This window comes from Heloderma suspectum, chromosome 4 (assembly GCF_057233095.1).
Source record: "Heloderma suspectum isolate Gila_16-S chromosome 4, 16-S_ref, whole genome shotgun sequence".
Lineage (NCBI taxonomy): Eukaryota > Metazoa > Chordata > Lepidosauria > Squamata > Helodermatidae > Heloderma > Heloderma suspectum.
The window spans coordinates 162,774,741-162,802,578 of record NC_139461.1 but is presented as its reverse complement, the minus strand read 5'-3'; the positions used below and the strand labels follow the sequence as shown (position 1 = coordinate 162,802,578).

At 47.7% G+C, this 27,838-nt stretch overlaps 1 non-coding gene across 1 annotated transcript; it reads left to right on the top strand.

The window, feature by feature from the left end:
• Positions 1 to 7,839: 7,839 nt before the first annotated feature.
• On the top strand, positions 7,840 to 8,001 carry LOC146347642 (U1 spliceosomal RNA). The gene has a single exon (XR_014790863.1). It is a non-coding gene; the product is annotated as a U1 spliceosomal RNA (small nuclear RNA).
• Positions 8,002 to 27,838: the final 19,837 nt, after the last annotated feature.

Sequence of the window (27,838 nt, the reverse complement as noted above, 5' to 3'; positions counted from 1 at the left end):
TCCCCTCTGAGCAATCACGTGGTCGCTGTCTGGGAGCCTGCGGTAAACACGGGAAGTCTCCAGAATGGGAGGACTGTGGGGGTTTTCTTTAGTATAAAGGCAGCCTTAGTCTAACCTACCTCACAGCTTTGCAGCTATGAGGCTAAAATGCCACTTGAGTTCCTTGGAGCAAACATGGAATATAAGTGTAGAATCTGAAAACACAAGATTTAAACTGTTCCTTCCTTCATTGTCAGCTGTGAAGAACACAAAGGGGAATTCATTTCTTTTAAATATTATTTGATTTGAAGTACAAATCCAAATCTGTTTATTACAGTCCAAAACCAGATTGAGAATACATGATATAGAATACACACACACACAGAGAGAGAGAGAGAGAGAGAGAGAGAGAGAGAGTAGTATACCATCAATGCTAAACAAATCAATGCTAGACAAATCAAGAACGTGTTCAGTGGGCTCTCAATTTAACTGCAACAGAAAATCCCCTTTCAATGTTTTCAGTAACTACAGCAGAGCAGTGGGACTATTTTGGTCTGACTTGACACCATAGCACACAGATTATTATATAATGCATTAATGAAATTCAAGAATGTAATTCCTACTCCCAATTTTTCTACAAGACAGTACATGTAACAGTACCCAGCGTGGTTGAACACTTTCTTTACTTTGACAAAAACCAAGACAGCTCCCAGTTCTTTATTCTGGCATTTGTTCATTATATTCAAAACTCTCCTAGTATATATGTTCAACTAGGGATGTACGAAAATCACTTACCTGTTCGCAGATTATGTTTATGGTGGGGGGGAGGCGTTCCGTCCCTCCCCCCGGAATCCTGGACGGGGGGGGAGGCGCTCCGTTCCTCCCCCTCGGAATCCTCCGCGGCTGGCTGTGCTCCGCGGCAGCTCCGTGGAGCAGCTGGCCAGGCCCAGCCAGGCCAGAGCCGTCCGCAGCCGGATTTCTGGCCGCAGAGGGCTCTGGGAAAACAAACAAACAAACCGCGTACGCAAAAGGCGGCGGCTACGGCTGCTGCCATTTGCGTTCCTTATTTTTGACGTCTTAATCTACGTAAATATTTACGTAGACTAAGATGGCGAAAATAAGGGGAACGCAAACAGCATAGCGGACGCTATTTGCGTTCCCCTTATTTTTGCCGTCTTAGTCTACGTAATTATTTACGTAGACTAAGACGGCCCAATATAAGGAACACAAATGGTGGCGGCCGTAGCTGCTGCCATTTGCGTACGCCTTTTTTTTTTTTTTTTACCCAGACGTTTTAGGCTATGTAAAAACTTATGGAGCCTATCACGCGTGTGTAAAAAAACAAAAACAAAACTGCAAATGGCGGCGGCGGTAGCCAGTCAGAAGACCAGCCACTGCCGCCGCCGTCGAAGCCGCCGCCAGAGCCGCTGCCGCCCGGAAGATCCGCCCCAGGTAAGTCTCGTCCCGGGGGGATCCGTGGGGGGGGGCAGGCCGTTCCGCCACAGATTTCGGGGGGCCGAATGCACTGGCATTCGGCCTCCCCGAGATCCGTGGCAGAATTCTCTGCCAACCCTATGTTCAACAATAAAACCTGTCTGATCAGGATGTATATACTTTAATTTCATTCAATCTACAAAATGAAACAAAAACTAAGAATGTAAGAAGAGCCATGGTGGGTCAGACCAAGGGTCCAGCTAGTCCAGGATTCTGAGGGTTGTTTACACAGATGATTTGCTGTGAATTGGGAGCATTTCGTTGGTGGCCGATGATATCATAGCAAAACCGAAGCCATCCCAGGCTTTGTGGTGGAAAATCTATTATTTTCTGAGACTATTCTGGTTTTTTCCCTTTAATTCAGGTTCTCTGTGCTTCTCATGCTGTGTGCTCCTATCCTCCGTGCCTACTTGGACATGATAGCCCTGCCCAGGGATGTGTCAAGGGGTGTTTCCCCTGTCTGTATTTCCCCAAGGTTTCCGCCATTTTGCAGCAGGGCACTCCGGAGTTCCAGTATTTATTTCTCCTCGCTTCACTTTGCCAGTCATCGCAGTTGCTTTTTAGCCACCCATCAGCCACCCTGCATACCTAGGTGACCCCTGTTTAGGACCCCCCAATTTATTTATATTTTAGAAACCGGTCATGCATTTGGCTGGGCTCAGCAGCAGGAACCCACAATTGGCTGAGCCCAGCTACAAGGAAAGCAAACCAGAACAACACTCCCCTCCCCCCAAATCTGTGCATGTTTACTCAGAAGTAAAAAATAAATCTCACTGCCCTGCAGTGAGACTTTAACAGATCTCAATGCATATGGAGTCACTGTAAATCGTTAAAGTGTTTAAAGGGTTAAAGGCTGGCTTTAGTAACTTGCCCTAAAGTGCTCTTTCACTTCTCCATGAAATCTCTATCTGGATGCTGTGCTTCTTTGATGTTCTGTAGTTTCTTTGTTGTTATGTAAAGTTGCAGTAGCATCATCAGAGATCAGGGGAGCTTCTCATCTCATTGAGCAGGGAGAAGGAGAAAGGGGCAGGGGAAGGGAGGCTGGAAGCAGTAATTCCCTGGCAGAGTGCTGGAATGGGACGGAATGGGGCAAAACTGAGAGGCTGGACTGCTTTCATGGGAAACCTTTAGATGGGAAGCCTTTGCCTTCTCAAGACAAAAGTTGAGGAAAAGAGGAAACATTGGGGAAAAGAGGGGTGGGAGATAATATAGTAGCAGAAAGAAGCCTTCAGAATTGTGAATTAGTTGCTCTCCATTCATAATAATGTAGTAGCAGGGGGGAGCCTGGATGGGGTGATGGTGGTGGCAAACAAGCCTCTCTCATTGGTTGAGCAGCCCCCGCCAGTCTGAAGATGTTCAGTTCTACAAGATGAAACTGGACAGCCACCTGTCAGGGATGCTCTGACTTGGATTCCTGCAATGAGCAGGGGGTTGGACTCGATGGCCTTGTAGGCCCCTTCCAACCCTGCTATTCTATGATTCTATGATATGATTCTACTCCCCCCCCCCGAAGTATGTTCCTTTCAAGCACTGTGTGACCCCTGAAAACTGGAGTTTATCAGTGCTATACACTCGGCTTTTCTTGCTTCATGTGTCCCTGACAGATCAAAGCCAATTCCATGAAAATCTGGGTAATACTCCAATGCGCTTCTCACTCCATTCTCATTAAAATCCCCCCCCCCTGTTCACACAATAGCCAACCAGATGTCTGTGGGAAGCCCACAAGCAGGATATGAGTACAACAGCACCCTCCCTCTCATGTTCCCCTGCAATGGGCTTACAGAAGCATATTGCCTCGGATACTGGAGGCAATGTCTAGCCATCATGACTAGTAGCCATTGATAGCTTTATCCTCCATGAATTTGTCTACTCTCCTTTTAAAGCAATTAAAGTTGGTGGCCATTGCTACATCTTATGGCAGCTAATTCCATATTTTAACTATGCAATGTGTAAAGAAGTACTTCCTTTTATCTGTCCTCTATCTTCCACCATTCAGCATCATTGAATGAACCTGGGATCTAGTATTATGGGAGAGAGAGAAAAACCTATCCACTTTTTCACATCAGGCATAATTTTGTACATATCTATATGGAAACAAAGCCCTATGAGGAAAGACTGAAAGAACTGGGCATGTTTAGCCTTGAGAAGACTGAGGGGAGATATGATAGCACTAGGGATGTCAGAGAAATCTGCTGTGGACTCAAATGAGGCCAGATTCTTTGGAATCTGGCCTCCGGAATCCATGGCAGAACGGCTCCACTTACCTCTGCTCCAGGAGGATTCTGACCAGAATGGCACTCTGGCTCCGGAGTGTGGGCGATACTAGCCTATCGCGGGAAAAAACACAGATGCAAATGGCGTAGTGGACCCCACTTGCTGCCGTAAAGCCCTCAGTTTATGGCTGCATTTAGGTTAAACTCAGCGCTTTACAGATACAAGTGGGATCTACTACGCCATTTGCGGCCGTGTTCCTCCCAGCGATACGGTGATGGCGGCCGCCATTACCATATCGTCAGCACCCCGGAGCCCTAGTGCTGTCCCAGCCTGAATCCTCTTAGAGCCGAGGTAAGTGCAGTGGTACGGAGCTGGAGTGTGGCTCCACAGAATCCTCGTGGAGCGGAGCCTCTCCAGAGGAATCTGGGGGGGGGGGGGAACGGATTGCTTCCCCCTGGGCGGATTCCCCACCGGAATGGAAGGTGGGGAATCCGTACATCCTTAGATAGCACTCTTCAAGTACTTGAAAGGTTGTCACAGAGAGGAAGGCCAGGATCTCTTCTCGATCATCCCAGAGTGCAGGACACGGAATAATGGGCTCAAGTTACAGGAGGCCAGAGTCCAGCTGAACATCAGGAAAAACGTCCTGACTGTTAGAGCAATACGACAATGGAATCAGTTACCTAGGGAGGTGGTGGGCCCTCCCACACTGGAGACATTCAAGATGAAGCTGGACAGCCATCTGTCAGAGATGCTTTGACCTGGATTCCTGCACCGAGCAGGGGGTTGGACTCGATGGCCTTGTAGGCCCCTTCCAACCCTGCTATTCTGTGATTCTATGTTTCCCCTTACTTGCTTTTTCTCTAAGCAAAACAGTCCCAGACATTGTAAGCTTTCCTCATAGGGGAGATGCTCCAGACACTTGATCATTTTGGTTGTCCTGGTCTGTACCTTTTCCAGCTCTACAATATCCTTGTTGAGGTGCAGTGACCAGAACTGTATACAAGTATTGCAGGTGTGCTCACGCCATCGATTTGTTCAAGGGCAATATGATATTGGCAATTTTATTTTCAGTTCTTTTTCTAATTATGCCCAACACGGAATTTTCCTTTTTCACAACAGCCACACATTGGGGCAACATTTTCATCAAGCTGTTCACCATAAGCCCAAGATCTCATTCTTGGTCAGTCACTGCCAGCTCAGATCCCATCAGTGTAAACATAAAGTTGGGATTTTTTTGTTCCAACATGCATCACTTTACACTTTCTTATATTGGACCACATTTGCCATTTTACTGCCCATTCCCCCAGTTCGGAGAGATCCTTTTTGGAATTCTTTTTGTTTTAACCACCCTAAATAATTTGGTGTCATCAACAAACTTGACCACCTCACTGCTCACTCCTAACGTGTCATTTATGGACACGTTGAAAAGCGCTGGTCCTAATACAGACCCTTGGGAGACCCCATTCTTCCATCCTTCCACTGTGAGCTTAATTTTCCCACAGCAGCGGCTGTATTGAGCCGGGTGCCCATGGCACCTGGCTTGCCATGTCATGTAAGCGCAGGAGGAAGGAGTTCTTTGAGGGTTAGACACTCAAATAACCCATGGCTTGCTTCACATGACACAACAAGCCACAGCAAGCCAGGTGCCCATGGGCACCATGCAAAAATGGTGCCTGCAGGACCACAGTGTGACTGCCCCTGAGGGCAAATTAACCCACAGTGGGCTGTCGTGTTGTGCAAACCAGGTCTGCGAGAACTGTTCTAGGGCACAGTCATTTAGGGGCTCTGAAAATGTTACCTCTTTGTCATGACTAAAACATATATTCTACTTGAGAGTAATTGAAGTCACTTATTGCCACAACCCTTTCTGCTTTGGATGCCTCCTTGATTTCATTCTTCGTCTCAAAATCACCTTGAGCATTTTGGTCAGGGGGACAATACCATGTCCCTTATACAAAATGACTCTGGGGCCTAGCTTATCACCCACACGGATTCTGGGGAGGGGGCTACCCCTTTAGAAATGTATAGTTTCTAGATGCATCTCAATCCAGTGTTAGGCCTGGCTTGGGGATGGAGGCAGCCGTTGTCACTTTGGTGGCTGAGCTATGTTGGGAATTGGACAGGGGAAGTGCATCTCTGCTGATTCTACTGGACCTTTCAGTGGCTTTCAGTACCATTGACCATGATATGGGCTGATGGAACTTGGCATTAATGGTGGTTCTAGTCCTTCCTGGGTGGCTGGTTCCAGAAAGTGGTGCTGGAGGACTCTTGTTCAACAACTTGGCCTTTGAGCTATGGGATCCCATAGCTTTCCATCTTACCCCCCCCTCCCCCGGCTGTTTATTATCTAGATGAAACTGCTGGGAGAGGTCATTGAGGGATTTTGAGTTCAGTGCCATCAGGATGTGGATGACACCTAACTGCACCTCTCCTTGCATGGGCTTCCAGAGTTCCTGCAGCTGCCCCCCTGGGTGAGCCATAATCTCCAGATTCTGAGCTTTCATTTTCATTTTTACTTTTAAAAAGCAAGTTGCTAACCCTTGTAGAACCAGAGATATGAGGCAAAGCATGCAGTCACTATTCTGTCCATTCATTTTGTGATAAACTAGCCAGCTCATCGCTTTCACTGTTTTTAACCAATGAATGAAGTCCTAGCAATGGTCAACACACCCACTGTCTGGAGAAAGAAATTCTTATTCATGCGGGGGGGGGGGGGTTGGCCCAAGGGCTGGATTGCTACTTGGGAATCCTCCCAAGGGTCACATGCCAGCAGTGGGTGTGGCCAGAGCCCAAAGTGCGTATGGCTATCTCCCTCTCTTTCACACACACACACACCCCATCCACACACAGGCACCCCTCCGAGCCCCCTACCTCCTCAGAGGCCCAATTCTCATTCCAATCATGATGCACTGGAGGAGGATTTTTAAACCTGTCCACCAAATGCACTGTGATGGAGATGAAAACTCACCCCCATCCTCAGTGGATCTGCATGGATCAGCGAGGGGGGGGGGATGAGAAGGGCTCCATTTCTCACTGTGCAGCATGGGAAGGCAGCACACTGCCCATGGATGGGAAGATTGCTCTCTCCCTAACTGTGTGGAGATAACAGGAGACCCTTTCTCATCATGCAACAGGGGAAAGCTACTATCCCTGATCAGCAGATCTCATAAGAGATAACGGGCTTCTTCAGACAGAGCTTTTATCCTGCTCTTGAGATTGCTCACTCAGGGAAGTTTGCGGGGCCCTTTAGATAATGCCGTGAACCTCCAGGGCGTCTCTTGCGCTAAATGCCCTTTGTTCTGTTTTTAAATAGATCGCAGATAATTAGGTATCAAATTACCCTACTTGAGTTCCCTCCGTAAAAAAGGAAAAGCCACAAGAAGAGGAGCTGGACCAATGAAACATATGGAAGACTCAGATAAGGGGGAGAAGGCAGGGGAAAGGGGAGGGGGGAAAGGAAGCATGTGTGAAGGGAGTCCGTTGTGATCCTGCATTTAAAACGGAAGCAGAAAGCCCCATTTCAAATGCAGGATTTTAGGCTGGTGTAGAGATGCTCCGCAGCTTTTCCCTTCCTAGGGAGAGGCTGGCGGGCTGGATTGATGGATGGAGAAGTCCAGTGGGCTGTACCCAGTCCATGAGCTGGAGGTTCCCTGTGCCTTTTTAACTCTTTCCTTCCCCTTCATGGTCCTGATTAAAATCCCACCCACTTCCACCGCCTTTTAGCCCTGGAAGGTAAGTTCCCATTGGTGCAAATAGGAGCTTCTCTTTCTGGTCTAATAGCAGGCATGTGTGAGTGTTTTTTGTCAGGACTACAGAAGGGGAGGAAAGAGTTCAAACCCACCTTACCATGTGCTACAGTTCTGATGAAAACTCTCTTCCCCCCACACCTCCTATTAACAATGGAGGGTGCTTAACCCTGCCGTGATTCCCAGTAAAGCATTTAGCCTAATATCTGGTTTGGCCCTAAGCTTCACCATGTACAGCAGGATTTGCTCCATGTAAGTGTATGTAAGATTGCAGTCTAGAACCTCCACAGAGCCCTCAGCTGGGAGATCTTTTCTTCCTAAGTGCTGACTTTTAATTAAAAATTCTACCTGCAGTGCACCTCAAAGAGCAATGCCTGAGGGGTTTAATCCCAGGCATGTAAATATACTAACCTGGCGGGGGAGACACCTCGATCATGAAGGTGGTTCTTGCAGGGCGAGGCTCATCCACTGCGCTCCGGGTGTGTTGACCCCTGCGATTTCCCCAAATGCGAGAAACTTGTCTGCATAAGTTAGCAATGGGGAACTGCATTCGTGCTTTCCCCCTAATATATTCATCTCAGGTAAACCTGGGGCACTGTGGCTCATTGGCAGAGCCCCTGCTTTGCGTGCAGAAGGTCCCAGGTTCAATCCCCTGCGTCTCCAAGTGGGGCTGGAAAAATTCCTGCCAAACGCTGGAGAGCTGCTGCCAGTCAGTGTCAATAATACTGGGCTAGTTGGACCAATGGTCTCACTCAGTATAAGGCAGCTTCCTATGTTGACTTTGACCAATCCGCTAAAAATGAAACCCATGGGGTTGGCTGGCGGATTGTTATAAACTGCGATGGAATTACAGCTGATGTAGCACGATCAACTTGACCAACCTGTCTTGCACAGGATGCTGTCAGCACAAACCGCAGTGCTTTGTCACAGCTCTTCTGTCTTTGGAGGAGCTTTTGCTAAATATAGACATTTTGATACAGCACATAAGGTGTTGCACAGATTTTATTTATTTCATTTTTAGCCCACTTTCCACAGAGCTCAGAGTGGCATACACAGTTTTTCCTCTTTCCCATTTTATCCTCACAACAACCCTGCAAGGTAGGTTAGATTGAGAGCATGACTGGCCCAAAGTCACTCAGCAACTTCATGGCTGAATGAGTGTTTGAAGTAGGGCTCCCCCATCCAAAAATCTAATCACCACAGCACATTTATGGGCCGATCACACCTTCGAATCTTCGAAGATCATGCCTGAATTAGAAAAAAAAACATCGCGGAGAAGCCCTGATTCTGCGAGGATAATGCCTTAATTAAAAAAAAAAATCCGGAGTAGGGGATAGGAGGGTGTAAAACTTAGTCTCATTTGAAGGGATAGAATAACCCCCTGCTCAGGGCAGGAAGCCTGATTCCTAGGCAGTCGCCCATCCAACTACTGACCAGGGCCAACCCCACTTAGCTTCCAAGATCAGACAAGCACCCACACATCCAGCCCTTTGCTTGTTGCTGAGGAAATAGGGGCTGCTGAGAAAGCTATGCGATCAGTTGCTGGAAGAAGACATGGGGCCGTCGAGAGCTGTGATTGGGCAGGAGGGAAATACAAACACCACCATATATGGACAGGCGGGGGAGGAGACTACAACTGGATATGGTAGGGAAGGCGGAAAATCAGAGCACACAAGGGGAAATACCGGGGTATTCGGGTATTGAAAGCGGGAGCACGGAAGTGGGAAATTCCGGTTCCAATTCGAGGCGGGTACTGCGTAGTATGAAAGGCAGGCGGTGAAACCTCATTGGAAGCGAAAAAAGGTGGTAAGTGTAGATCCAGCCTTATGATAGCATTGGGCCAAGTACTATTTAACATGCTGGAATTTTTCATTATTATATTTCCAAAAAGTTGCCACTGAGACATACAACTGCCACAATTAGTAATTCATATGAGTAATCCAATATATTAACAGATTTAATAGCAGCCATTCCATCTGGCTACAGCCGATGGGAAGCAGGACCTGCCCTATCAGCCCTGCTGAGCTTTTCTTCTCCCTCAACTCTTTCCATTCCAGCTGGTTATTCTAAGAACTTCGTAATTTTAAGAGCTGGTGTTTTCCTCTTCCTTTTTTTCCCTTTTGTGTCGTCTCTTTTAGACTAAACCTGCAGGCAGGGTCTGTCTTGTTTGCTATTGATCTCATGTAAGCTGTTCTGGGAGCTTTTTCAGCTAAAGAGTAGGGTGAAAATGCTTTAATTAATAAATACATAAACAAACACATAATGGCTCTTTAGAGGTTTGCTGTCTGCTTACCTGTTTATGATGGAGAAGAAAGCAGGCTATCAAAAATGGAAGCAAAACCAGCACCAAGATGGCCAAACTTGCCCCCAGGCACAGGGTGATACAGCTATTTCTTGGCTTATTGGAATCCCTCGGAAGGCCGCCCCCCTCCATGAAAGCCAACGCCTCCATATTCTGGGAGCTCAAAGCAGCGCAGTGCTAAAGCTTCCTAAGTATTTCTTCAAATGTTAGCAGCCCTGACCATTGAAAAGGTATTTATATGCTTGGAGATTACCTTATTTAAAAATGGGTGGAGTTTGCATTTCATCATGATATGGGCAGTGGAAGAGGGCACAAAGCCAACGAAACTGTTGTAAGAGAGCGGAACTCTCATTCAGTTTACAGCCCGGCATCTGCTACGAAATGAAACTGCCCTAGTGCCGAAGAGGGAGGGGGAACTTTTCACACCAACCATTTATGAAGCGTGCTGCGGAATGAAATATTATGCAGTGTAGTAATTTATTTATATTTAAAATGTAGGTATTAATCTTCTGTCTCTTAAAAGAGGGTGGTTTTCCTTGTGAAACAGTTCAAGTATCTGGATTTATGCAAATAACTAAAGGCAGCTTTTAAAATTATCTGCACAAGGGTTTCAAGAATCCTGCAGCCAAAGAACTGGCTGGTGAGCTCAAATCAGCCCCCCCCACCCACCCGCCCCAAGGGTTGTCAGTTCACAGCAGGAGTCACTATTGGTAGAATTCCCCCCTGGAGCCAGCAACCCTCTGCCCTCTTGGCTCTCTCCTTTCTCTAATCCTTCCTTCCTGCCAATAGTGTAGTTTCTCTACACTTCTTACCTTCTCCTTAGCTCCCCCTTCCATCAGCTCTGTGACCCCATCACCCATTGCCCTAGTTTGCATGATCATGGCTGGGGAAATAAGCCATGGTGGGTTCTGGGTGGTTTGTTACCCATGGCAACAAGCTACCCTGGTTGAGTTTGCACAGCATGACAAGCTGCTCTGCCAAGGGTAATTATGTTAATCCTCCCGGTGTGCAACCAGCAGGCACAGGGTGGTTAACAAGCCACCGTGGCTTATTAACCACCCTGAAATTGTGTTAACTAGATCATTTTTTCAGTGGGCCTTTGCTTTTCACCCTCTGTCTTGACCAGCTACTTCTAACACACCTCTCAAACCTCACAGAATACAGACCCTCCATAGCTTACCTACTGCACCGTTTCTTCAGAAGCCCCCACCCCACCCCACCCCACCCCCCCTCCATAGTCTAAGCAGCGTTTTCTTGCCTTGGTTCCCTGTCTTCTCTTCCCTTTTTCTCAAACATCATTCTCCACCTACCTTTCCTTGAACTTAGGACAAAAACAGAAGTTGCATTAAAGCAGAAGTTGCAATGGGTTCTCCATCCAGCCTCTCTGTCACTCCCCCTGGTATAAACTCAGCTTCACAGTTTACATGCATCACCCTCTGATACATGTAAATCCTACGCACAATTCCCAGGGAATAAGCCCCACTGAAGACAGTGGGACTCACTTCCCTTTTGTAAGCAGGCTGGCCGTTGCACCACACCAGCCACCTAAGAGAGCTACTGGGCAGTAGAGAAATGCAATGAACAGATACAAAGAAGTCAGTGATGTCAGACTCAGTGAAGCAGCCAAGGGCCAGTCCACACCTGACTCAGAGATCCATGAGAGCTGCTTTCCCAGCCCTCTCCCTTTGAGACAGGCACAGGGAGCAGTGCTGGCCCCAGGTTGTAGAGGGCCCTGGGCAAGGCTCCCGCACACAATAAATGTCTCATGTGGAAAAGCTCTTATTGTGGCATACACTTTTGTAGACTAAAGTCTACAATGGGCTCTAGTTCATTAAAATCTAGACTACAATAAATCTGTGGGTCTATAACAGCCTTCCTCAACCTGGGTCCCTCCAGATGGTTTGGACTCTATCTCCCATAATCCCTGGCCATTGGCCACAGTGGCTGGGGCACACAGGACTTGGAGGCTAACATGTTGGGAGGGACCCAGGTTGGGGAAGGCTGGGGGGCCAAAATATTTGTGCGTGTGTCTTTAATCCTTTGTACATTCTGCCCAATGTCCACTTCACCTTCCAGAACATGAGGAAATCAAAGGGATCTCTTATGAAAATAAAGCTGGACTGGCTGAGCTGGTGGGCTGACTTGGGCCCCATCTATATGGCACAGCTTTCACCCCCCACCCCGTTGCAACTGCGCAGCAATGCAGCTTTGAATCATCATCCCCTGCAATACACTTGCAATGTACTGCGCACTTCCCTAACAGACTTGTATGCCCCTCTTTTTTTGCCGTTATACTGAAATGCGCAGCTGTGCAGTCCCGTGAGTGTGGGGGTGCAACACTTCAGTGGCTGTTTTGTATTTGAGGGGCTCTGCGGTGTCTTTCTGTCCCTTTTTTAGGTTAAAAAGTGGGTGTTTTGTGCTCCTTCATTTCTGCACCATCAGTTTGTTGGTTCCCCAGCCTGAGACTTTCGTGATGGTTCACACTCACAAGCATGAGCAGTACATGCCTACCCATCGCTCCAAAATGGTGGCTGGAGCAATGTTGTTCCTCCCCCAAGACCCCTCCCCCCAGTCCTTGGGTACTGAGTCCAAAAGCAACCGTTGCAAAGATACAAAGCTGCAAAAATGTGTGAAAAGTGTGATTAAATAGATGAAAATGCCCCTCTGTGCCTTTGTAACTGCGCAGCTGCGAAGGGATGTGGGGAGTAAAGGGAAACAGTGATGCAGGCACTACACACACCTACAACATGCCCACTGCAAAATGCGAAGTCGGTTTGGGGAAGGGACAGACGGCTCACAAGCGCAGGGAAACCTGTAGCAAACGAAAAACATCGCAGCAAAACGACTCCTTGGAACCCCGCATTTTCCAGGCAAAAGCCACGGATGGCTGCAAAGTGGCAACTACGTCCTCTGTCATGATGGACCTTGACTCGCACCCGCCCCAGAGTAAAAGCCGGACGTAGATAGGCCCTTGGAGCATTTAATTTCTCAGGGAACCAAACAGTTTAGAGTCCAGGGAGAGTTGTCCATGTTGGCTGGGAAGCCTACATCGTACAGAGAATGGTGGAGGACTGAGAAGAGGGGACCACCAGGAGGCAGGGAACGTAAGGGACAGGGCACTCCGAGGCAGGGAGGCTGAAAGAACATCACAAAGTGTGCGATGGACTGAGAGAGAGGAACCTGAAGGGCATGGGGAGGCCCAACAGTGTCCCATGTAAACACAATATGGATACGTACCCTAGAATTTGCTCCAGAATCCTCTGCAGTGTGCTGGGGGATTGGATTCTGTAGCACAGGCATGATAGACTAAGGGCACAGTCCTAGTTGTGCTTAGACAGAAAAAAGCCCTACTGCTCCCAGCACGCAGGCATAGGATTGTACCATAAGACACAGAACAGGCATGGGATTGCATCCTAAGGGACAGAACCAGTCTCTTTCAACAGAACACCTTTCCACAGCCTGGTGCCCTCCCAATGTTTCGTATTACAGCTCCCAGGATTCCAGACCACTGACTATGTGGCTGGGGCTGATGGGAGTTGAAGTCCAAAACATCTGGAGGGCACCAGGTTGGGCTAGAACTTTCCCTCCTCTCACCAGGTGGTGGAAGTGACTGCTGCCCATAGAATTTAATGGAAAATCCCAGTATTGGAGCACAGCTCTGATTGGACCGCAGTGGACTCACACAGAGACAAAAGGTAGCACCAAAGACAAGATTTTCTGCTCTTACTACAGGTTTTATTTTGTGTGAAAATGTTAATTGTGTGTGGGGGGGGGCAGTTTCTAGACATTAAAAGCACAGTGTGGCTACATGCGAGTCAATGGAGGACAAGGTTTCTGCATGCAACTGCGCGCTGGATCTGGGCTGGGAGTGGTCTGCGGCACTGATTTAAGTAGACTACCCTTTCTTGCAACCTGAAGAGTGTTTTGTATGGGATTTTTGGCTGGGAATCCAAACCAGACCCAGGCCTACTTCTAACCTGCAATATTAACATTGGGCTACATACAGGGCTGTTGTCAGCCGTTCTCTCAGCTCCTGCAGCCCTGCAATACGGGGATAATGGATGGCATTGGCATTTGAACAGGAATGGCTATTTTCTAAATGTTTAGAAACTAAAACAAATTAAGGGAGCGACCCTACGCCTGTTTAGGCAGAAGAAAGCCCTACAGCTACCTGACAATGGTTAGGGCATGCTGGGAGTTGCAGGGCTTTCTTCTGTCTAAACAGGCATAGGGTTGCTCCTTAAATGTTTCACATGAAATAAGAACTGGCTTAGAGCTGAACTCCTCTCTTTGCTGGTATCTTTTGGGTCGGGGGTGGGGAGGCATATGCTAGTGCCCAGTCACAGCTATGGTAAAAAATCTTCCTTTTCTTCCCTGATTTGTATTAGTAGTCCTCACTTCTATCCCATGGATATTTTAAAAGAGTTTCGGCTATTGGGCAGTACAGAAATGTAATAAACAAACTGTCTTTACCTGTGTGAGCCTGGAAATCACATAGCCAGACATCCAGCTGCCTCACTCTCGATATTTTCTCTTTCTGCGTTCCATACCAGCCATGCAAGCAAGGGTTCTTCAGCAGGCAAGCCAGTGTTGAGAGGGTTATCTGGAGGCAGTACATGTGAACCCTGCTGCCTGATAGGAACATATGTGAATCCCTACAACTACAGAGTTCAGTGTTGGGCCTTTCCATATAATTGCGCAAATTGTAGCCCACTTCCGGTAACCAAGCTAATCCCAACAGGCAAACGTCACTACAGACAAAACTGTAAATTGAAATCTATTCAAGGGTTTATTTCAGAAAAATACAAAATAAAGAAAGTGGCATGGTAGTTATATATTCAAACACTCAAACAACCCAGTTCAAACGCTCAGACAACCCATGATTAATAAACCATGGGCTATTTGTGAGTGTGCACACACAAGAAAGCCCCGTGGTTCCCGCCCGCTCGTCCACTTCTGCCATCTTTCTACCAGCCTCATGATGCTATTGTGTGTATATGTTTGTCATCTTTTTGGTTTTGTTTTGTTTTTATTCTTTTGTAAACCTTTTTGTAAACCTTTAACAATATAATAAATAGTGTTAATGAATGAAGGAATGAATGATTTTAACCCATGGTTTGTTATTGGGTTAAAACTCTGGGTTGTTTAGTCCTAAACAGCCCAGAGTGCTGGGTTTACACATCACGACAATAACCCAGGAACAGAGCTTTCCTGGGTTGTTTTGGAAAGTGGAAGTGATGAGCATGTGGGAGACAGTATGCTCACTCACTGCCAGTTGGCCACAACTAACTAATAAACAGACGTTGTTTGCAAACTGGGTCAGTGTATGTATTTTTATGTATCATTGTAATATATTGTTTTGTCATTTTCTAACAGTAATAATAATCGCTTCTCTCATTTGCTATGGGTTCAACTGACTTTGTCTATGACTTTCTTAGAATCAAAATGCACCAAATTCTACAGAAATTCTTATTAGGAAAAGTGGTATCTAAACTCCATTGATTTTTTAAAAATAAAATTGTTTGGTCACAGTATATTTTTAATTGTTTGTAAATTCAATGTATGATATATTGATTTGAAGACTGAGATGTGTTCTTTCAGATGGTTTTTAATTCATTACATAGATTTATATACTGCTTTCTAATGTGACAATAAAAGTACAATCAAATAATCGCTGGTCAGCTATAACCATAATAGCTGGGCCACCCCTGAGGGAAAGCCTGCATGAAGAGGCGAGTCTTGAGCAGACGTTAAAAGATCAGGACTGAAGTCACCTGCCTCATGTCAATGGAGGGTGCATTCCAGAGCGCAAGTGCTGCTGTACTAAATGCTCCGTTACATGCAGCACGGTCAGAAGTACACCTCCTGAGGTCCACAAGGATCAGGGAGGGACATAAAGGGTGAGGTGATCCCTAAGGTAACCTGGTCCCAAGTAGGTTAGGGCTTTATACTGTAACAACAGAACTCTAACCCTAGCCCAGTAGCTTATTGGCAGCCAGTGCCGTTCTTTTAGCAGAGGTGTAACATGCTGTCAAACATGGTCCCTGTTCGTAGCCTTGCAGCTGCATTGTGCACCAGCTGCACCTTTCAGCCCAGGCCTAAGGGTCGCATCACACAGAGCACACGACAGTAATTCAGCCTTGAGGCTACCGGTGCCTGAATGATCATGGCCAAGCTATCATGGTCCGGGAACGGCTGGAGTGGGTCAAAGGTGCTCCTAGCTACCAATGCCACTGGAGCCTTTAGTGACAAAGATGGATTTGGCAGCACTCCCAAGCTAGGCACCTGTTCCTTCAGGGGAAGTGCAACCCCATCCAGGACGGGCAACTGACCGGTTTCCCAGGTCCATGAACTACCACCCACAGCACTTGCATCTTGCCAGAGATCCAACTCAGTCTATTGGCCCTCATCCCGCCCAGCACTGTGTTCAGGCACTGTTCCTGATCCTGCATGGCCACTCCCGATTTAGATGTTATGGAGATGTAGCGCTAGGTGTCATCTGCTTACTGATGGCACCTCGCTCCAGACCCCTGTATGATCTCTCTCAGTGGCTTCACATAGATGTTAAACAGCACTGGGGACACAACAGTGCCCTGCAGCACCCCATAGCACAAGTACCGAGGGTCCAAAGTGGACTCCCACAACACCATTCTCTGAGACTGAGCTCATGGGTAGGAGCAGAGCCACTGAAATCAGTGCCCCGAAACGCATCCCACAGATCTGGTCTGGGAAGATACCATGGTCAGTTGTTTCAAGAGATGTTAGGTTGGATCTAGTGGCACTTAGGTCCCATTAAAATTAACTGGACACAGTAGCTGTAACATTAAGTCCCCTTGATTTCAGTGGAAACTAACTTCAATTCACTTAGTCTGGATCCAGCCCACTGAGCTGTATAATGTGACGTGTACCACCTGTGCCTTAGGAGGTTCTCCAGCATTAATTATACCCATGGCCTGCTTAGCTAATGTCACTGCCACCACAACCCCCAGTGTGCCACATTCTCCTGGCTAGGGAATGGGGAGCACCACTGATCTTTATAAATCAGGATAACTGTGACACAGGGCCAAGGATAAGGCATTGTGGGGGAGGTCTGCAAAAAAGGGATCTTTAAAATCTCGCCACTGAATTCCCTAAGTACTCAAAATGGGTATTTAGCTATTCCCTTCTGCTTGAGGACAGAGCTGTGCATGCCACATGTGGAGCGTGGAGGACCTAATCCCACTGCCAGTGTTGAAATGAGGTTCAGTTGCCAGCCCAGCTGGCTTCTGTAGGCAGAAAAGGGAGTGCTGCGCTTCCCCTCAGGCCACAGAATGTGTTGGGCCAGCCCCAGTCCCCAGCACATTAACTCTGTCCCTGGGGTCATTTAAAGGGGAGTACAACTAGGCATGTGTGGGTCCAGGGCAGCCGTAGATCGAATCCACCACCTGCTCTCCCGCGACCCAGCTGACAAGTCCCAAGTGTTGTTTGGGCTGGGCTCCCTCCTGCCCTCCCCGAATTCTAGCATGCAGAGGGGGCCTCCCAACTCATGGGCCGCTCCTCGTGCTGCCCTCATGACTGGGTTTCCACTGAACTCAAAGACACAAGTTTCACTCATTTAGACGGGATCCAACCCACCGAGTTGTATACCAAAGCAAGTAAAACAAACAAACAAAGAAAACAAACGAGAAAACCAAGAAGGGCAGTGCATGCGCGCACGCACATGTGCACGCCTCTGATGCTATTTCCTCAGACCCGTCCCTGTTCCCGAGCACATGACCACCCATTTCTGAGAATTTCTGTGTAAAATAATGCCTCTATAGAACATTGTTTTATGTTGCTTTCTGAGCTGGAGTGTCTGGTCTACACCCCACACAAGAATTTTATTTATTTATTTCATGATATAATGTATTACATTTGTTTATTTATTGGCTTGCTTGCTTGCTTGCTTGCTTGCTTACTTACAAGATTACATACTGCTCTACATCTAATAAAATTCCTGAGCGGTGAACAATAACAATGGAGAAAAAAATAATCAAAGTGCAACGTTACAGGATGTGTGCTGGCCCTGCCATTGCAGGACATCCTGGGCTTCCAGAGAAGATTGTGGTGGCCCTATAACCTTGGCAGCCAAGCAACCAACTGACACAGGGATGGGACTTTCCTGTTGGTGCCTCTTGTGGTGGCAACAGCCAGCAGGTCAACTCTCCACTACCCCAGCGATGGAAGGGAGGAGCTGTCTTCCCCTCTTGGGTTTTCCTCAGCCATGAGGATGGCATTGATGTGATGAGCAGCAGTATGAGTGTAAACCTAGGAGGATGAGAAAAATCTTTATATAAACATTATATTGTTATGTGTTTGGGATCAGTCTATATTACCTCCAGGATTTCTCCCAGTGCAGTCTTTTGGGCAAGTTACCCAAAGGTTATCTTGAATTGGTAACCTTTGTTCTCCAAGGCCTGAGGGGGCAGGAGGAAATGGACGTGGGGGAGTGGTGAATCTAAGATCGTAGAATCTAAGAATCTAAGGAGAGCAGCTTTTTTCTTTCAGAAGAAGATCCACCGGGCAGCTGCTAGGAAGCAAGGTTTTGCTTGGAGTGGTGATGTGGTAGGCCTTCATCCCGAGCACAGTGTAAATAACCCTTTACAAAAGAGACACCGCAAGTCTCCAGTGCACCCCCCCTTTCCAGGAAACTGAAGTCTGCGTAAGCACTGAAGCCCCTGCAAGTTCTCCCCTCTCAGGACTGGGGTGCAGGAGCGTAACAATGTAATATTTCATATAATCACATTTTTCAGGACTTTCTCTTCCTTTTTTGTCAGTGGAGATGTCCAGTAAACAACACGCAATTCAAAACTGAGACAGGAAGCAACTTCTACAAAAGAGTAGCCTTTGTCATGTGGCGAGGGGGCCCGCCGTGCGCTCCTCTTCCTCCTCTAGGCATAAGCAGGATTCCACTTTCAAGGAAGAGTCATTGGTTCTTGGAAGCAAACAACATCTGAGCTGATCTTCTGCGGCTGTGATGTCCCATAAACAGCAACGATGTATTCAGCACAGCAGCAGCTAAAGCCCTGGGCTTCCACTGTGCACTCCAAGCGAATTCCCATCCAGGGTGGGGGATCTCTTTCAGCGCAAGGGCTCAGTTCAGTTGCGGAGAAGCACTTGGGCTCTGTATTCCAGTGGTGGGTGGAGCCAAAGGCAAAGGGGTGGGGCAAAGGGCGGGCCCCCAAACACCAGGAACACCGGCGCGTTGGCGCGTCAAGCTCCTTCTGCCAGCGCCTGAGCCTTGGGAGAGCTGAGCACGTTTAGCCAGAGAAGAGGCCTACAACCAGGTTTCCCCAGCCAGCACTGGGTAGGGAATGCTGGGAGTTGTAGGCCTCTTCTCTGGCTAAACGTGCACAGGGTTGCGCCCTTAGAGAGTGTTCAATATCAAAGCTTCGAAGCTTCAATTGATCGCAGTGGGGCAGGTAGAACACAGTGTTCCTTTCATTATTTTTGCGGGTGCGGGGAGAGAGAGAGAGAGAGAGAGATTCCTATGGATACAGGGGAGGAAACCTCCCAGGATTTTATCAAAGGAGAAAGTAGGGAGAGCCAGGGGGGGGGGGGGCTGTCTTATTGGTTGAGCAGCCCCTGCCAGTCAGATGACGTTCACTCCAACCCCCCTCCACACCAGGAAGTATGTTCTGTGAAGAGACTTGTGATACACTTGCTAGTGGAGCCCTGCATGGAGCAAAGCTGGCTCCTTGAAAAATCCAGGTCAGCCACAATTGGCTTCTCCTTCCATCTCCTTCCGTTGAAACGATTCCTTTAATGGTTGTGTTGAAGAGGGAATTTCAGCAGGTGTCGCTTGCATCATGACACATTTGCTGAAATTCCTCCTGCAGGAGCCCTGTCCTCTTTTGCATCAGGCCGCCCTCTGTCCTCAGCCACAGGTCACACCAAACCCAGTAAGGGTGTTTTGGGCTTTGCACTTGCAGCTGTGCCCCTGCTTTTGCTCTTACAGACTGGCTTGACATCCAATGTGCAGTTGACTCACAGCATGTTCCCAAGGTATTTCCCTTGTGGTTCTCTGGGTGTAAAGTGCAGTGTGGTGCAGGCCACTGGCATTTTCATGACTCTTCAGCCCAAAGAACATTCATGGCCTGCTTAGTATATTTTTGCTAGCACTGTAGTGCAAATGGCAGGTACAACTCACAGAAAAAATACTGCCATGAGAAAGAGGAACTGAGCTGTTCTTCCCTACAGCCCCACAGGGTAGAAAAGGGAACAGTCCGCGCCCCCATATTTCAGACCACATTTGATTATTCTCCAGGAGCAGCTGTAGCTCTAGCTATTCTGAAGTGTAAAAAGTAGTCACTGTGAATATTCCGAAACTCTGCCGCCGCTGCTGCTGGGGCGTGTGTGTGTCTGTCTGTTTTGCCATTTAACTGTGAGTAGATCCAAGAGCCAGCTTTTCCTACTGAAACCTGAAATTGTACCCCGGGCCTGGCATGCTATGGTCCATGGGTTCATGAAGAGTCAGACACAACTTAACAACTGAACAACAACAACTACTGCTGTTACCATTCTAGTCCCTGCAGTGGCACAGGCTCCAGCTCCCAGCCCAGCGCCACACATTTGCAAACAGCAATATGTTACTTCCAAAATAAAAGAGAACACTTTGAGAGCTCTGTGAATGTGCATGCAGATAGGTCCTGAGCTGACTGGTCACCTGCCCAGTGTGTACCCAACCTCACTCCGCTTTGCATTAATCAGCCGTCAGTGATCTTTCTTCACCAAGCTGCATGCTGCCATGCAAGCGTGGTGCTTCAGGGACAGCAGGGCGTCGCTATCGCATATAGGTTTATGTTCCTAGCACAGCAGCATATGCATTCTTTAGCAGGGCATACCCCAAACCTCTGCCACATGAAGGTGTGCTGGGGGTGCTGCACCCACCCAGTGGCAGTTCCCAGGAAAATGCTGTGTCACTGGGCTCCTGCCCATCAAAACTTCCTCCTTCTTACAATCCTAAGGGCGTGTCTAGTGCCTGTAGGCAGGAGTTCCACTATAACATTAAAACAAGCCAGGATTTCCTGGCAGGTGGTACTGTCATAAGAGCAGCCAATCAGGCTCTGCACCTGGCCAGGATGAAAGGGTTTCACCCTCTCAACATACGCAGCACCTCTCCCGACAGAAAGAGAAAGTGAACCTGCTTGTATCGACCATGCCTGTGAAATTGTGGAGGCAGGAAGGAAAAAGGTGACGTAAGCCAAAACCCATTTTGTGCTTTAAAACTCTGTTTACCATTTCACCTGAACTGCACTGTAGATTTCCGTCACAAACAGAGTCTCTCTAAGCTGTTCCCTCCCATGAAAAGCAAACCACAACCACCTCCAGCCACAAACATCTAGTGCTGCCAGGTGAGAACAGAGATCTCTGCCAGCAAAAGCAAGCCTTCTCACTGCTATGCCACTAGGGCATTGTCAACAGATCCAGCCAGCAGCTCCAATATTTTACAAGCAGAGGTCCATAACACCCTTGTAGGCAGCCAGGACAATCTGCCGGGGTGGGGGGGAGGTCTAGGAAGGATTAGTGGTGTGATTACTCTGAGATTACTGTGCAGGGTGGCCAGATGCAAAGTACTTCTGTCACGGCAACCTGTATCTGCTGAAATGTCACAACTATCAAAGGTGCAGGAGCCCTGTCCTCATTTGCATCTGGCCACCCTAACACAAGACAGCAAGAATTCCACAAAGAGTGAGATATTTCACTTGTTTCTGTCTACTATTTTGATTCTATGATGGGGCAGGGGTATAATTGTCCTGAAGTGCAAGACAACTGGAAGAGAAACACATCTCAGAGGAAATCCCCCAGGGAAAGTGGAGCTGAAGGTCATATTGGCCTAACTGCACGCAATAAATAAAGCAATACTACAATCACAGTGTGCCTGTCTGGCCTGCATTGTGTGTTCACATTTATTGAGTTATTTATTTTAAAACATTTTTAACCCGCCTGTCAGGGTTCAGTGCCCTCACAAGGCAGCTTACGATATTACAGAAATATGAAATATACAAATTATCATTAAACACACACACAGTAGTAGCAGCAGCTAATGATTTTAAAGCATCAAATACAGACTGGAATAAATGTGTCTTCAGGTTTTGTTTTTAAAGACAGCGGTGATGAGGCAATACATATCTCCCTGGGGAGGGAGTTCCAAAGGTGTGGGGCCACCACTGAGAAGTACCTGCCAGCCTAATAGCTCATGCCAGTGGCCTCGAGAGTGGGGCCTCTGGGGCTGATCTTAATGCCTGAGCAGACTCACACAGATATAGGCAGTCTTTCAGATAATGTGGACCTAAACCATTTAGGGCTTTGAAGGTCAAAACAGCCCCTTGAATTGTGTCCAGAAACTAACAGCCAGCCAATGTAAGTGATACAAGACAGGAATAATACGTCCAACTCCCACAAGTGTTCTAGGTGCTGTGTTCTGTTGCAGTTCCCAGATAATCTTCAAGGGCAGCCTCCCACAGAGTGCATCACAGTGCTCTAACCTGGCTGTAATCAAGGCATGTGTCATTGTGGCTAGGGCAGATTTCTCTAGATATGGCCACAGTGCAGAACCAGCCTAAGCTTGCAAAAATAAGCTAGGCAGCTGACACCACCTGTGCCTCCATAGACAGGGCTGAGTGTGTACCCGGCCCTTCACAGGGAGTGTGACCCCATCCAAATGACTGAATGCTACCCAATGACTGAACACTTCCACACATAGGAACCTAGCATGTCCGGTAAAGAGCTAGGACTGAACCTTTCTCCTTGACATGCTAGTCTTTCCATGTGGAGGGAATTACTGCCATTAGCACTTGTAGAAGCAGTGGCAGTACAGAGAAACATACCATCATAAGAATTCCCACCTGCAGTCTAAAGTGGTGCTGCGTAGTTTTCAGTGAAAGCTAGGCCAGGAACTCATGGAACCAAAATGAACCAGTCTGACCAAAGCAAGAAGAGAATGGAACAGGCCCCTTTACACACAATGTAGAGAGAAAAACATAATGTTTGCATGTGTCAGCTAGGAAAAATTACATTAGGGGAAAACCAACCAGCCAAATCCCTCTCGGACATTGGCAGGTTTATTCTGGCAACTCTCTAGTGACAGTTCTCAATCACTCACTAAATGGCTGCATTTACTCTGAGTTGTCCCTTCAAGCAGTATAGCAACTGTGATCCACTGGGGCAGTTTGTCCTAGAGCTAAGAGACCAGGCAGCTCTCTGCCACAGAGGTTCCTGCGATCTTGGAAGGTGGACCGTGGAAGGACTGAACAAAGCAAACAGGTGGCGATCCTCTCTGTGCCAGTGCAGAGAAGAACGTATGAAACTCAGTCTGTTTCCCGCCTCCCACCTGAGCAGAGCAGAGCAAGCTGCTCCAGCTGGTCCAGGGACTACAGAAGAAAGAAAGCTCCCAGAGAGCGAGCGAACAGAGGGAGCAAACAGGAGTTGGCCAGGGGAGTTGCAGTGGTAGAAGAGACAAAGGAGACAAAGGAGAGAGAGGCTAAGAGCCAGGGGGCTGCCCTTTATCCTTCTGAGTGGCTGTGAGCTCACCAGGTGCTTCTGAGAGCTCCAACTGAATTGGGGGGGGGGGCTGAGTACTCCCAGCAGCTGACTGGGCGGGAAGCTTCAGTCTGTTTCCCGCCTCCCAGCAGAGCAGAGCAGAGCAGAGCAAGCTGCTCCAGCTGGTCCAGGGACTACAGAAGCGAGCGAGCGACCAGAGAGCGAGTGACCAGAGTGAGCGAACAGGAGTTGGCCAGGGGATTTCGGCAGGGGTGGTCAAGGGGGAGGCCCCTAACATTTTTTTTCTTTTTTAACTAACTTTTTTTCCCATTTATTTGTCTTGCAACACACACTTCCACACTAGTGGGATTCTGCTTTTAACCTCTACTGAGTAGAGGAGCAGGCACAGGCTAGTCTAGAACAATCACAAAGCTAGACACAAAAAGGGAAAAGAGGCAATGGAAGGACAGGACTCTCCAGTGGTGGTGACCTGCAAGGTGTGTGCAATGTTTGTTTTCTTGCCTGAGAACAACATGGCCTACACCTGCAACAAGTGCAAGTTGATCATGCTGCTGGAAGAAAAAGTAAGCGGACTGGAGCGGCGACTGTCGACCCTCCGGGGAATAAGAGAACACAAAGAGTTCTTGGACAGAATGGGGGAACTACAGCAGCAAAGGGAAGACCAGAAGCTTGAAGAGCAACAGCAAGATGAGGCAGTGGGAAATGCTCAGGTGAAGAAAAATGGAGTAGAGGATACTCCTTGGAAAAGGGAGACAGTTAGGAGCAGAAGAACTAGATGCCACTCTGCACCAGTGGAAGCAGTGGAGCTGTGGAACCGATTCCAGGTACTTGCAGATGAGACTGGAGGACAGCCTGCAGAGGAAGAATCACAGGGGAACCTACATGAGAGTGAGCAAGAGGCTGAAGGTCAGTCAAACAGAGGCGATGAAACCAAGGCCTACAACAAGAAGAAGAGAAGCGTGGTAGTAGTGGGAGACTCCTTGCTGAGTGGGTTCGAGACCCAAGTATGTCGCAAAGACCTGTGGACTCGCCAGGTATGTTGTCTCCCAGGAGGACGGATTAGAGACGTGACTGAAAGGTTGCCTGCACTCATAAAGCCCACTGACAGGTATCCCTTTCTTCTCATCCATGTGGGAACAAATGATACCGCCAAGCGGAGCTACGAAGAAATCACGTCAGACTTTGAAGCTTTGGGAAGGAAACTCAAGAACTTTGGGGCCCAGATAGTTTTCTCATCCATCCTTCCAGTAGTTAGAAGAAGGATAGAAAGGGAATGAAAAATACTCCGGGTGAATGACTGGCTACGAAGGTGGTGTCGACGAGAGAGATTTGGATTCTGGGACCATGGGCTATACTTCCTGGAAGATGGGCTGTTGGCAAGGGATGGGTGCACCTCACAAAGGATGGGAAGAATGTGTCTGGCCACAGCATCATCAGGAGGGCTTTAAACTGAATCCTACGGGGAAGGGAGATGTAAAGTTGGGGGTAACAATGGACGTAGGCTCATGCACTGCAACGGTGAGAACAGCTCTAATAGCGCCCAATAATAGTCTTCAGACACATGTAGGAAGAAAGCCAGACTATGAAGCACATGGTCTTCGATCTCTATATACTAATGTCCAGAGTATGGGAAACAAACAGAATGAACTTGAACTCTTAATACAGGAGGGAAATTATGACTTGATAAGTATAACTGAGACTTGGTGGGATGACTCTCATGACTGGAATACAGCAATTGAAGGATAGAACTTGTTCAAAAAGAACAGGAGGAACAGAAAGGGAGGTGGGGTTGCCCTGTATGTGAAAAATACATATCTCTGCACAGAAATACAGGAGGATGAGCTTGGAAGCCCCATCGAGAGCATCTGGATCAAAATAAATGGAGCAAAGAATACAAGGAACCTGGTGGTCGGAGTCTACTACCGGCCACCCAATCAAGGAGAAGATGAGGATGAAACTTTTGAAGAGCAAATAGCCAATGTTTTAAGGAAGCATGATGTAGTAGTAATGGGGGACTTCAATTTCCCTGATATTGGTTGGGAGACAAATTCTGCAAAACATGGCCCCTCCAGGAAATTCCTGCCTTGTGTGGTGGATAACTTCCTCCTACAGAAAGTAGAGGAAGGAACTAGAGGATCGGCTATCCATGACTTGATCCTAACCAACAGAGATGACTTAGTGGATAAAGTAGCAGTTACAGGAACTCTGGGGGAAAGCGACCATGTTGCACTTGAGTTCTTGGTTCTAAGGGAAGCAAAAGCCGAGTGTAGTCAAACGCGTACCCTGGATTTTAGGAAAGCTGATTTTAATAAACTCAGAACAATGATCAGTAATGTCAGGGTGGACACTGAGCCCATAGAATCCCAGAGTAATTCTGATTCGGAGGAAGAGCAGCCGCACCTGGGAGAGGAGCGCGCCCCTTTTTCCCAGGGCCTGCAGCTGACAGAGATTCCTCCCACCAACATTCCTAGATTAGAAAGCAGTCCAGGGAGTGACCCAGCACGGATAGCAGACTGGTTGGATGCGCGGCGCAGACGCAGAGAGCGGCGCCAAATGGAGAGCGCGGAAAGGAGGCGTAGCGCCCGGTTGGCGCTCTAAGAACGGTTGCGCCCAGAGGATCCAAGGGAAAAGGGGAGGGATTCTCCCTAGTCCTTATATTCAGGGGTCTGCCAGTAATTGCCTTTCAAACGGGGACCAACTGTTCCAACTTAGGGCATAGGGATGCTGCTGCTCAGATCTAGTTGCTACCTGTAGAGTTGTAAGTTGTAAAAGAAGAATAAAGCTTTGAAAAGAATCCCTTTGTCTGCGTCTGGACTTGGCTACTGGATTAGACTGAGAGAGCCCTCCAAAGAGCCCTTGACAAGTAAGGTCTCATGGCAAGCGACCCTAACGAGAAAAGGAGTCCAAGATGGGTGAGAACTTTTAAAAAAGGAAATTCTCAAGGCACAATTACAAACAATTCCAACAAGAAGAAAAGGTGGAAGACAACAGAAGAAGCCAATGTGGCTTCACAAAAAGCTTAGGGATTACCTGAAAACAAAAAAGGACACATATAGGAAGTAGAAAGAAGGCCAAGTAACAAAGGAAGAGTACAGGCAGGTAGCACAGAATTTCAGGGATGGCATCAGGAAGGCTAAAGCTGAGAACGAGCTGAGGTTAGCGAGGGATGCTAAAAACAACAAAAAGGCTTTCTTCAGTTACGTGCATAGTAATAGGCAGAAGAAAGAAATGGTTGTTCAGCTATTAAATAAGGATGGCAAAACGATAACAGATGACAAAGAAAAGGCAGAAGTGCTCAATTCCTACTTTGGCTCAGTCTTCTCCCAAAAGAAGGTCTATGACCCCCCTGGCAAAGGCGAAGTACAGGCTGAAGGGGCAGGATTGTAGCTTGAGATCAATAGGCATATGGTCAAGGAACACCTAATTACTTTGAATGAGTTCAAATCTCCAGGGCCAGATGAACTGCATCCTAGAGTAATAAAGGAACTGGCAGAAGAACTCTCCGAACCGCTGTCTATTCTCTTTGAGAAATCATGGAGGATGGGGGAAGTGCCAGATGACTGGAGGAGGGCTAATGTTGTCCCTACCTTCAAAAAGGGTAAAAAGGAGGAGCCTGGGAACTACAGACCAGTCAGTCTTATATCAATCCCTGGGAAAATTCTGGAGCAGATGATAAAGCAATCCATCTGGAAGCACCTTGAAAACAATGCCGTGATTACTCAAAGCCAACATGGATTGGTCAAGAACAAGTCCTGCCAGACAAATCTGATCTCATTTTTTGATCAAGTAATCTCCCTTGTGGACCGTGGGAATGCTGTAGACATAATATACCTTGAATTCAGCAAAGCTTTCGACAAAGTGCCCCATGATCTCCTGATGAGCAAACTAGCTCAAAGTGGGCTAGATGAAACAATGATCCGGTGGATCCACAGTTGGCTACAGAACTGGACTCAAAGAGTGCTTATCAATGGGACTTTCTCAAACTGGGGAGAGGTAATGAGTGGGGTACCACAGGGCCCAGTCCTGGGCCCAGTGCTCTTCAACTTTTTTATTAATGACTTGGAGGAGGAGGTGCAGGGAATGCTGATCAGATTTGCAGATGACACAAAATTGGGCGGGATAGCTAATACTTCGGAAGACAGAAACAAAATTCAAAGTGATCTGGATAGACTGGAGCGCTGGGCAGAAAACAACAGAATGACATTTAATAGGGATCAATGCCAAGTTCTGCACGTAGGAAAAAGAAACCAAATGCACAGTTACAAGATGGGGGATACGTGGCTCAACCACACTACAAGCGAGAAGGATCTTGGAATTGTTGTCGATCACAAGCTGAATATGAGCCAACAATGGGATGTGGCTGCAAAAAAGGCAAATGCTCTTTTGGGCTGCATTCATAGAAGCATAGCTTCCAAATCCCGGGAAGTCCTAGTTCCCCTCTACTCAGCACTGCTTAGGCCTCATCTGGAGTACTGTGTCCAGTTCTGGGCACCACACTTTAAGAAGGATGCAGACAAACTGGAGAGGGTTCAGAGGAGGGCAACAAAGATGATTAGGGGACTGGAAACAAAGCCCTATG